The sequence below is a fragment of the Myxocyprinus asiaticus genome, chromosome 16 (assembly GCF_019703515.2).
Source record: "Myxocyprinus asiaticus isolate MX2 ecotype Aquarium Trade chromosome 16, UBuf_Myxa_2, whole genome shotgun sequence".
Taxonomy (NCBI): domain Eukaryota; kingdom Metazoa; phylum Chordata; class Actinopteri; order Cypriniformes; family Catostomidae; genus Myxocyprinus; species Myxocyprinus asiaticus.
In genome coordinates, this window is record NC_059359.1 from 32,347,171 (window position 1) to 32,359,303 (window position 12,133).

General features: G+C 37.2%; 1 pseudogene; it reads left to right on the forward strand.

The window, feature by feature from the left end:
* The first annotated feature begins 1,546 nt into the window (after positions 1–1,546).
* On the forward strand, positions 1,547–10,134 carry LOC127453793 (probable serine carboxypeptidase CPVL; annotated as a pseudogene).
* Positions 10,135–12,133: the final 1,999 nt, after the last annotated feature.

A 12,133-nucleotide genomic window follows, 5' to 3' on the forward strand; every position in this document is an offset into this window, starting at 1 on the left:
ACCAAATTGGCCCGGTTGCTAGGGAGGGTAGAATCACATGGGGTAACCTCCTCGTGATCGCTATAATGTGGTTCGTTCTCGGTGGGGCGCATGGTGAGTTGAGCGTGGTTGCCGCGGTGGATGGCGTGAAGCCTCCACACGTGCTATGTCTCCGTGGCAACGCGCTCAACAAGCCACGTGATAGGATGCATGGGTTGACGATCTCAGACGCGGAGGCAACTGGGATTCGTCCTCCACCACCCGGACTGAGGCGAATCACTACGCGACCACAAGGACTTAAAAGCACATTGGGAATTGGGCATTCCAAATTGGGAGAAAAAGGATAGAAAAAAAATGCACAAAAAGGCGTCAATGAATGCACGCGGGTCACTTGATCCACAAATGCACATTCAGTGCTTCACAAGGCCCTTCTGTGTTTCATTTTGGAACATCTTCCTTTGGTAAGACAGGCAAATTGTGTTACATTTATACAAAAGGGAACATTTGTATTCACAAATATGTCTCTATTTGTACAAATCGCTGCACATTGATTTAATTCGGAATTTCACAGACACAAGTTGAAAGGCATTTGTGTGTGGATAATAAGATGCATGTATGACATTTATCGAATTGATGCATGTTTACGCATTTGTGAATAATTTTGATACTACATTCATCCCATATACTGCCCCGTTGTACGCTATGCCACAGTGTGCTTTTCAAAACTGTTCAAAGTTCAGGCTGTGACATGTTCAATGTTTGGTTCATTTGAATAATTGACAATTAACGAGTCTTGTGGCATGGTAAGCCCATAACTTTCATTCTCATAATTTCCAGCATAAAATCTATAAAAAATATAATTAAGCAATATTACACTATAATTCAACAATATTACAAGCAAGAGCAAGAGTGCTGTTGTTGTCCTATTTATCAGCAGGTAATCAAAGCATGTTGATAACAAGACCAACAGCATGACTGTGAGTGTGATATTGCTTTTATACAACAGTTCTACAAACAAGTAAATAATATTAAATAACACAATTTCTGACCAAAAAAATTGGCCATTTTGGTAATTTCTTCTCCACAAGCGAAAATAGTTCAAAAAGAAGTCAAAGCATCTAGCTCTCTGCCCTGCTCTCATACTCTTGCTGTATCCAAGTATGCACATATCTCAACTATATAGTATGCCAATGCAGTAGGGTGTCCTAAAAAATTAGATGAGTAGAGTAGTAAAAGAGTAGTCGACATATACTACTCAAGACCGCATCCACTGGAGACTGTACTATAATTGCACGGGAGCTGAGGACATTTCACATTCAAAATACTTCATTTAAAAAAATGGCGGAACACCACAAGTCGGGTCACTCTTTAATCTAAGTTTTAGACTGAATCATTTATTTTTAAAAATCGTTATTGTTTCGGTGGGTTATTTAACAAATCACTTGAGTCAATGACTGAATGACTCACTCTTAACATAAAAGAGGTTCATTTGTCGCCACCAACTGGTGTACATATGTAATCTCCAGAAATGAAATCAAAATGAACGATGAATCAAAGTCCCCACCACCGCCACCATTTGGAAAGCAATGAACGCAGAGGGGTGGTAAATAGTGTAGCGTCTCAGTGCTTTTGGACTGTTTGGGTGTTTCTCAGTGTGGGGGTTCTTATGTGTTCTCTCGTTCAGGTGGGCTCATCTGACGTCATCATCCATCAAACATTATAAAAAGGCTTTACATAAATTGACATGTTATACAAGTCAAACCAAAGAAAATGAGCAGCTTCAATAAGAAATGTCAAATAAAAAAATTATAAAATAAACACACACACACACATACACACACACACACACACACACACACACACACACAAGGGATTAATCCTCAAAGAAGACTTTTAAAAAATGATGTAATTTAAGGGCATTTTTGTTACGTATACATTTAAGTGATTTATAAAAGACCGTCAACTCATTTTGAAAAGCCAAGATAAGTGCATGATTTTTAAAACCCATCCAGTTTTGTATATAGTATTTGGCCAAAATCACAATAGTATTGACCACAAATTTAACTTTAGGGTTCCCTATAGAAAACCCATATTGTATGCTTTTGTTGTCCAAGCTAGGTACTGTATACTTCAATAATATCCAGTTATAAAGATCAACCCAAAAATGTCTGGAAAAACTGCATGAATATAATAAATTCCCCAAAGATTCTATATCTTTTTCACAGAATGTACACTTGTTACAGTCCATGATAGATCTGTTTCTCAGAAACCCATTACATGGATAAATGTCATTAATTATTTTGAAATGAAGTTCTTTTGCCTTTGGTAAAATAGGCCTTTTGTCCCCACCTCCTCTTTTGTACACTCCAAAACAACACTTCTCTTTTTAACTTTAAGTAGAAAACATTCTTAAGTCAACAAAGCTCTTAGCACTTTGTTATTACAGATTTTCTCTACAAAACTGATGCCAAAAATAGTTTAACTTACCAACCTTGGTATCACAGGAGAGTAAAGCAAAGTGCCTTGAATCAGCTGAACCATACCAAATGGAACTGCTTTAATCAAAGACAGATATGTCTTTTGACTACAAGTGATATTGTACTTCTTACAGAAATCAGTGTATGTCAGGAAGTAACAGCAACAACGTGACTTTAACAACTTAATTATTTACAGTCCAAATTCATATACCGATGTAAACGATTTCTTGAGTTCTGACAGGCATCAAGGTAACTCGATCAGGGAAACGAAAGGTGTTTTAATAAGTTTGGTAGTGACTCTAAACAGTGGTGTATCAGAAATTACCATTGATGTACAATGCATTGTTTCATTTGCTTCACTCAAATGTTTTTACATATGTCACACTTTTAAGTTAATTTCTATATTGGCTCAGTTTTGCAATGATCGACTGACTTAGAAGTTTTGTTGTTGCTTTAAAACTATCGAGTATTTCTAATATAATATTTGGGGCTTGTACAGACTGGCAGCAGAATAGCAGCAGCAGGTAGTAATAAGAGCCTTTTAATATAATGCTTGACCATTTATCCCCATGTCATATTCTTTTCTGTGTTTTGTTGAAGCTTGATAATGCTGAAGGAAACACTGAGGCTACTGTTTCTCTGGGTTGTGCTGGAATCGGTCAGCTCCCTTGGCTGTTCTTCATTCTTCTGCCGGAGGTCGCACCGTGTGATGAGCGGTTCAGATGGTCCTGATCTGGAGAAAGGCAGGATAGAAGAATGTATGCTTTCAGTGCACATGCAATGACATCACAGTTCTTCACGAAACAACACTGCTAAATAGGACATAAGTAAATCTATCATAAAATTTGAGAATTTTATTCAAAAGTTATTTTTTTGTAATGCACAGAGTGGATGTTTTGATAAAAAAAAAAAAAGGTTGAAATAGAGTTGATATCCCATATGGACTTTAAAGTAGTTACGTATTAATTGATTTATTAGCCTGGCTGATTGATCAACCAGAATATGATCATTTTAAAATGATTCGCATCACGCTACAGCTAAGCTCACTATAGCTGATTAAGAGAAGTGGTATTTTCTCCATGTTTCATTTCTTGTTGAATATAAACCTAACAGACATCTCAGATCACTAGGATCTAAGTCAGTTAGAAATACCAAGGATTCACTCAAAACAAGGAGAGACTGCGTTTAGATATTATGCAACCTGCAGCTGGAGCCAGCTTCCAGAAGAGGTCAGATGTGCTCCAACAGTGGCCACATTCAAGTCCAAACTGAAAACACATTTGTTTAACTGTGCATTTATTCACTGAGCACTGTGCTGCACTTACTGATTGCACTGCATCATTTTATTTCTGTATTCCTTTTCTTTTTTATTCATTTTAATAATTTTTACTTTTTTAAATTTGTTTGATTTTGAAATGATCTTATGAATCTTATATATATTTTTTTATAATTTTTATGTAAAGCACTTTGAATTGCCATTGTGTATGAAATGTGCTATATAAATAATATTGCCTTGCCTTGCTTTGTTTCAGTTCTATAATTTAATAACAGCATTGTCAATGGACAATGCACATTTTCTGTTAAAATTGTTATTTTTATTGAATTTTGTGTAAATAGTATGTCAAATAAACTTTCAGGTGAGTCTCACGAAAATATGTCCATATCACATTTCACCCCCAGTTATTTTTCTTATTATTTCTATTATATCTCATTAGACTCTTGTTACAGAAATACAGTATTTGATAGTATTATATTTTAAAAATATACACTTACACACTTTTTTTTTAAATATATATATTTGAATCAGCACATATTAAAGGCAGTACGATACCATCATGTTGTATTAATCCTTTACAACTTAAATAATATATGGGGAAAAAAAACCTTAATGGTCCTAAAAAATAAGTAAGCTTTATTTTCTAATTTCTCATAAAATTTTGGGAAGAAACACCCTGCTCTTTAGGTATCGCTTTGGCCATTGAAAAGTTGTCAGCAAATTAAAAGAATAGTTCACCCAAAAATGAAAACTATGTCACAAATTACCAGTATGACTTTTTTTTTTATTAATTTCCTGGTCCATGTATTAAATACAATGCCAGTTGATGGTGACCCACTTTAAAGCTTAAAAACGAACCCAAGCCACACATATAAAACTAAATATTTTTTCTGTATATTTTTTAAATTAATTATGAATCATTCTAAAAGGATCAAATCTTGACCAAAATTTCAGATTTTATATTGCTTCGTAATCGTTAGATAAAGAATCGAATATAATTGAATCGTTGTCAGCGCAAATATTTACACACTAGTTAGTACTGTAACAAGATGAGGGTGTGTAAATTGTGTCAGAATTATTATTTTTGGGCCAACTATTTCTTGAAAGCCACGGTCATCATTTCCTGCCTGTATGTATACTAATACAGATTCTTTGATCTCTGTTGTGGGTATGCAGCCAAAAAAACTGAGTTTGGTGGGTCTCCTCTCTGGTACCAATGTCAAGAGTTACACAGGATACCTCACTGTGAACAAGGCCTACAACAGTAACCTTTTCTTCTGGGTCTTACCTGGATAGGTAACATGCTGACGATTTACATACACACACTTTGTTTTACTGTGAAGTTGCCTGTTCCAACAGCACTTTAGATAAGACAAGTCTGCTGACTGCAACTTCAGTGTCAGCTGGCAATACATGATTCAGGAGTATTTTTAGAGGTCATTCGCCAAAAAATACACAATTTACAGCATTTTTCAGGTTTAAAACAAAGTTCTTTCCTGAGATTGTATTGCCTTTTTCTGCTAGGTATGCTTTTATAGTAGGTATATTTTAGGGGGCTGGTGTGCTGTTGACTGCACGCTCATTTATTGTAGCATGTTTTGTGTTAAGGAGAGACCAGAGACTGCTCCAGTGCTGCTATGGCTGCAGGAAGGACCTGGGGGAACCTCTATGTTTGTCCTGTTTGTGGAGCACAGCCCATATTTTGTGCATAAGAACCTCACATGTGAGTACAAACTTGCAATGTTGATGAACATTAGCATTTTGTTACACTCTCTTTTGTGCACTTTATAATCTTGTCAGCAAATATTGTCATGTAATTATTAATCAATGTGTTTTTTTCCTTATTCTCTTTCTGTTGTCAGGATGAAACGTGCACATAGGAATTTTGCTCTTATGCTGTCAAACCATTGTTTCCTTTAATGGGATATTTCACCCAAAAAAAGAAAAATCTCTCATCATTTACTCACCCTCATGCCTTCCATCATGTATGACTTTCTTTCTTCTGCTGAACACAAACAAAGATTTTTAGAAGAGTATCTCCATTCTGTAGGTTCATACAGTGAAAGTGAATGGTGACCAAAACTTTGAAGCTTTAAAAACCACATAAAGGCAGCATAAAAGTAATCCACAAGACTCCAGTAGTTAAATCCATACCTTCAGAAGAGATATGATAGGTGTAGGTGAGAAACAGATCAATATTTAAGCTATTTTTTTTTTTTTTTTACTATAAATCTCCACTTTCACCTTCACATTGTTCTTCTTTTGTTTTTGGTGATTCACATTCTTCATGCATATCGCCACCTACTGGGCAGGGATGAGATTTTAAAGTAAAAAAAGGACTTCACTATTTCTTTGTTTCACCCATTCTTTATATGAATGTTTGGTTTTAGATTTTTTTTTTAATTATACAATTTATTTAATTAATTAAATATATTTAATTACATTTAAAAGTGCTATTTTGTATTTATAAGATTGACAACAAGCATTTGAAATTGGTACTGCAGTCCAAATTCAAAGTATTGAAGAGTTGTCTGCCCCGCCCCAGACTCGAAGCTCATGCGGGTTGCCAGAATGTTGACACGCAAATTAGCCAACTCAGCATCCGTTTTAAAGGATTTCTGGGCTTAAAGCTGTCTCCATCTTCCAAAGGCATCTCCAATATTTATCCTTGTTTTACTACGCCTCTGTCATGGTGGTTTTTAGATGGATGGCGAGGCTTTTTAGGTTGGGTGGAATCTGTTATCTCTGATCCAGTTCATTTGCTGGCTTCCATGGCTGCAGCACGCAGTGTTGTTTGCCTGCAAACTTGTTCAAATCTGGCAACGATGTCGAAATACTATTCGTGAGTGGGCAGTGGGCGGGATCACACAGGCCAAAACATAAACAGAAATTCCAGCCTGGAATGGAAACTTCAAAGTAGAATATACTGGCTGTAGCATTGTTATCAGAGAAGCCAGTATTTCAACTTAGCACGTTTCCTAATTCTCTAATTCCTAATTCTCATTTTATGATTTAGTACAGTAAAAATATTACATATAGCACCTTTAATCAAAGCTAGCTCTGCATTAATCAGTATTTGCAAATGTGCTTGAAAATATTGGAATGTTTGCGATAGCTCAATACCAGCTGTGGGGTTTTGTTGCAGACCTCGAATATTTGTTTGTGAGCAGAAATTATGTAGTGAGGGCTTGGCCTACAGAACGTCACATGCCAGATAATAATGAGTTACAGAAATGCCTTGTTCCATGTGCAGACATTTACAAACCCAGTCTCTCTGTTTTAGATGCTGGGAGGTCAGACCAGCCTCGTAGATGAACTGCAGAGGCAGTATGTGAAGATGCAGACAGATGCAGGAGTCAGACTCATACAGGAGCAGAGATGGGTGGAAACAGGTGAGCTGCATGATCCACCACATGGCCAACAGTTTGTAAACACCTCCTGCTTAGTAACAGGTTTTCTAGACCCCTTAATTCCAGTGAAGACAAATCTAAATTCTATGGCATACAATGACATTTCTACAGAATTGTGTGCTTTCAACTTTTTGCCAGCAGTTTGTGGAGGCCCTTTTTTTTTGTTCTAGAATGATAATGCTGCTGTGCACAAAGTGAGATCCAAAAATAAATTGTTTAATGAGTCCGTTATGGAAGAACTTGACTGGTCTGCACAAAGCCCAGACCTGAGCACCTTTGGGATGAATTGAAATGCTGATTGCGAGCCAGACTACATCGCCCAACATCAGTGCCTAACCTATACTGACTGATGCTCTTGTGTCTTAATGGGAACAAATCCAACATGTTCCAACATCTAGTGGAAAGCCTTCCCAGAAGTGTTAAAGAGGATCATCTACATATTAATTGCAATAGTTTTGTAATGAAATGCTCAAGCACATATGGGTGTGGTGTTTGGGTTTCCACATACTTTTGGCCATATAGTGAATCTCAGAACATATTGGATCGCTGTTACTTTTTATTATCAGTGATGATTGATGTGGTGTTATAGGATCTGTTTGTATTATTGTAAATTATCTAATCTTTCTCTCTTTTTGTTAGGTTTTTGAAAGCTTACTGAATGGTGATGTGGTTCCTTATCCCTCCTTCTTCCAAAATGCCACTGGTTGCACAAACTACTTAAACTACGTGCAGTGTCAGGTATCAGGAGACCCACACATTTCAGTTTAGGCACTTTTCTTAAGCAAACACATGGAAATCTAGGGATGTAAACGGTTAACCGGTTAACCGATTGACCGGCATTAACAATTTGTTTGACTAATACTATTGGTTAAAAATTAAACAACAGAGAGGCAATTTGATGGGGTAATCAGGTAGGGCATGTTATGTACATATGAGAGCGCTGTTAAGAAGTAAACCACTGTCTTCCTGAAGCTGAGAGGAAGACTGAGAGGAAATATGTAGCATGCGGTGTGATGTGGTACCATTTCGTCCGTGAAGACAATGTGTTCCAATGCAAATAGTAGTTTAGTAGTAGCACAATACAATGCAGTACCATTTAAAAAACAAACATCTGCAAGTCTCGACATCTAAGAGCATATGTTTGCAGCCCTAGTTGCACGGGAGACTGGAGTGCGATGCGCAGCGGGGCGTCAGTGCTTTCGGAGTGGGTTTCAATTTAGATTTAGATTGCTCAGCAGCATCATCTTTGGGTAGGTTAAAACTGTTTTTACTCTCCATTGTAATGTTAGTTATCACCTCGTAGGTTAAATTGGCGTGCAAGCGATCGATTCAAAATATATTTTTACAAAATATAAGAAGGAAATATTAGGTTGTTCATTCGCACATCTGCCATGTGAGCATGTTTTGTTTCAGCCAGTAGGCCTGTAGAGCTTTGTCATGCCTGTTTGGTCACTTTGGTTTAATTCATGGCTTATCGGTTAACCGGTTAATAACAGGTTAAAATTCGTAGTTAGTCGGTTAAAATAATTTGCCAAAATTTGCATCCCTGTGGAAATCCCATTCTCTTCTTCTGCATTCAGTCTGTATACACAATATTCGAATGCATAGGGTCATATTCTGTGTTTTTCTCTTAACAGGAACCTTCTGATCAGGAGTATTTTTCTGCATTTGTGAATCTAGCAGACGTTCAACATTCCATCCGTGTTGGGAATTTGACATTCCATGATGGCTATGAGGTTGAGAAGCATCTGCTTCAGGATGTCATCAAGGCCTGGTTAGGTGTTCTCATGGACAACTATAGGGTGAGGGAACATTTTTGTTAATTTCTTGACTTTTAATTAAACAATTACACAGTATGATACAACTGCTTGTGTGTGGGTTACTTAAATTACTTGTCTTTAAGAAACTATTTTTAATTTTTTTAAATGACCCCATGAGATATTTGGTGTTTTTTGACTTTTGACTGAGGTTTGAGGCCATCTCAAGTTGACAAAGTTGACACAATATATATTTTCAGCTGTACACATTTTCAGATATACACATTTAAAATTGACAGTCTTACTCTTCAGAAGAAAATGGACCAAAAGTATTGATGATTTATCTTCAAATTCTGGGATGTATAAATTGTCATTATTTTTTTGGTCCAGTAAAATGCTCTTTAGAATAAGAATGCCCCTTCCCAAAAAGAAAATTTGTGTTCATAAAACCATTTCATGGGGTCTTTAAATCAGGATTGTGATCTCAGTAACTGTCCTTTTCATGGCTAGCTCCCACCCTGGATGAAATGGTGTTTTTTTGTGTGTGTGTGCGTGTGCGTGTGCTCACATGTGTTGATCTAAAGTGAGCAGCTTGATGTCATTGTTGCTGCCCCTCTGACTGAGCATTTCCTGCCCACTGTTAGCTGGTCTAAAACAGACGAGTATAAAAAAGCAGAGCGCTTCCCCTGGAAGGTCCAGCCCAGTGATACTGAAGTGGCAGTTTATGTACGGCAAGTGGGAGAGTTCTTTCAGGTGAGCGTTTGCAGTAGTGATAGACACATATATATTAGCCAGGCTGATTAATCACAATATTAACATTTTTAGATTATCGGCATCCGCCGATTAACAGAAGTGGTCACTCTGTCTGGTCTCAGTTACAAATTTTACCACAGCCTTGTCTACAGATCAGTAAAACAAAAACATATTGTCTATAGAATGTATTTAGTGAATTGAGTAAATAAACACTAATTTTACACATTTGCTATCATTTAATTGTATTGGCATAAAAAAAAAAGAGTTTGCAGAAGAAAATGTATGACACTGCAGATAGTCAGGGTTTAATATAGCCAGGGTTGTGTTACAGCAACAGCTCATTCATAGCATATTCCTCTTGGTTTTCTCCTATTTAGGTCATTGCCAGGGGAGGCGGGCACATTTTGCCTTATGACCAACCAAAGAGATCATTCGACATGATTGATAGATTCCTTTCACCTGATGGATTTTCATCAACCTGATACACTAAGATCAGATAAGATTTAAAGTGACCACTGAGTGAATTTGTGTTCAGTTGTGCAACACATTTGGATGGAAGAGTTGTGTGATGTTACTTAGAAAAGGTAACGGTTAATTGATTGGGATATGTTTAAGAGAAGGGGTTATGTTTTTATTGTTCATGATCTGTTTTTGATTAACGTATGATTTGAGTACATTTTTATTTTGATCTGGTGGTCATTTTTATATTTTGATAACTGTTCATATTTTCATCTATTTAGTGTGATCACGACTTTAAGTTGATATCATCCAGCCATACATGCATGTGGAATAATACTTATTGGGAGGGGTACGAAAAATTCTGTAAAAAAAATTTGAATCTTTAAAGTAGCACAATATACCATAAAATTTACACATACAGGTGCATCTCAATAAATTAGAATGTCGTGGAAAAGTATTAAATAAATTCAGTGCACACAGACTGAAGTAGTTTAAGTCTTTGGTTCTTTTAATTGTGATGATTTTGGCTCACATTTAACAAAAACCCACCAATTCACTATCTCAAAAAATTAGAATATGGTGAAATGCCAATCAGCTAATCAACTCAAAACACCTGCAAAGGTTTCCTGAGCCTTCAAAATGGTCTCTCAGTTTGGTTCACTAGGCTACACAATCATGGGGAAGACTGCTGATCTGACAGTTGTCCAGAAGACAATCATTGACACCCTTCACAAGGAGGGTAAGCCACAAACATTCATTGCCAAAGAAGCTGGCTGTTCACAGAGTGCTGTATCCAAGCATGTTAACAGAAAGTTGAGTGGAAGGAAAAAGTGTGGAAGAAAAAGATGCACAACCAACTGAGAGAACCACAGCCTTATGAGAATTGCCAAGCAAAATCGATTCAAGAATTTGGGTGAACTTCACAAGGAATGGACTGAGGCTGGGGTCAAGGCATCAAGAGCCACCACACACAGACATGTCAAGGAATTTGGCTACAGTTGTCGTATTCCTCTTGTTAAGCCACTCCTGAACCACAGACAACGTCAGAGGCGTCTTACCTGGGCTAAGGAGAAGAAGAACTGGACTGTTGCCCAGTGGTCCAAAGTCCTCTTTCAGATGAGAGCAAGTTTTGTATTTCATTTGGAAACCAAGGTCCTAGATTCTGGAGGAAGGGTGGAGAAGCTCATAGCCCAAGTTGCTTGAAGTCCAGTGTTAAGTTTCCACAGTCTGTGATGATTTGGGGTGCAATGTCATCTGCTGGTGTTGGTCCATTGTGTTTTTTTGAAAACCAAAGTCACTGCACCCGTTTACCAAGAAATTTTGGAGCACTTCATGCTTCCTTCTGCTGACCAGCTTTTTAAAGATGCTGATTTCATTTTCCAGCAGGATTTGGCACCTGCCCACACTGCCAAAAGCACCAAAAGTTGGTTAAATGACCATGGTGTTGGTGTGCTTGACTGGCCAGCAAACTCACCAGACCTGAACCCCATAGAGAATCTATGGGGTATTGTCAAGAGGAAAATGAGAAACAAGAGACCAAAAAATGCAGATGAGCTGAAGGCCACTGTCAAAGAAACCTGGGCTTCCATACCACCTCAGCAGTGCCACAAACTGATCACCTCCATGCCACACCGAATTGAGGCAGTAATTAAAGCAAAAGGAGCCCCTACCAAGTATTGAGTACATATACAGTAAATGAACATACTTTCCAGAAGGCCAACAATTCACTAAAAAAAATTTTTTTATTGGTCTTATGATGTATTCTAATTTTGTGAGATCGTGAATTGGTGGGTTTGTTAAATGTGATCCAAAGTCATCACAATTAAAAGAACCAAAGACTTAAACTACTTCAGTCTGTGTGCATTGAATTTATTTAATACACAAGTTTCACAATTTGAGTTGAATTACTGAAATAAATGAACTTTTCCACGACATTCTAATTTATTGAGATGCACCTGTATTTTATCTTGTGAGTGTCTTTTCCTGAATTTCCTCTGTCATTTGTTGCCTTGTGTTTTTGGC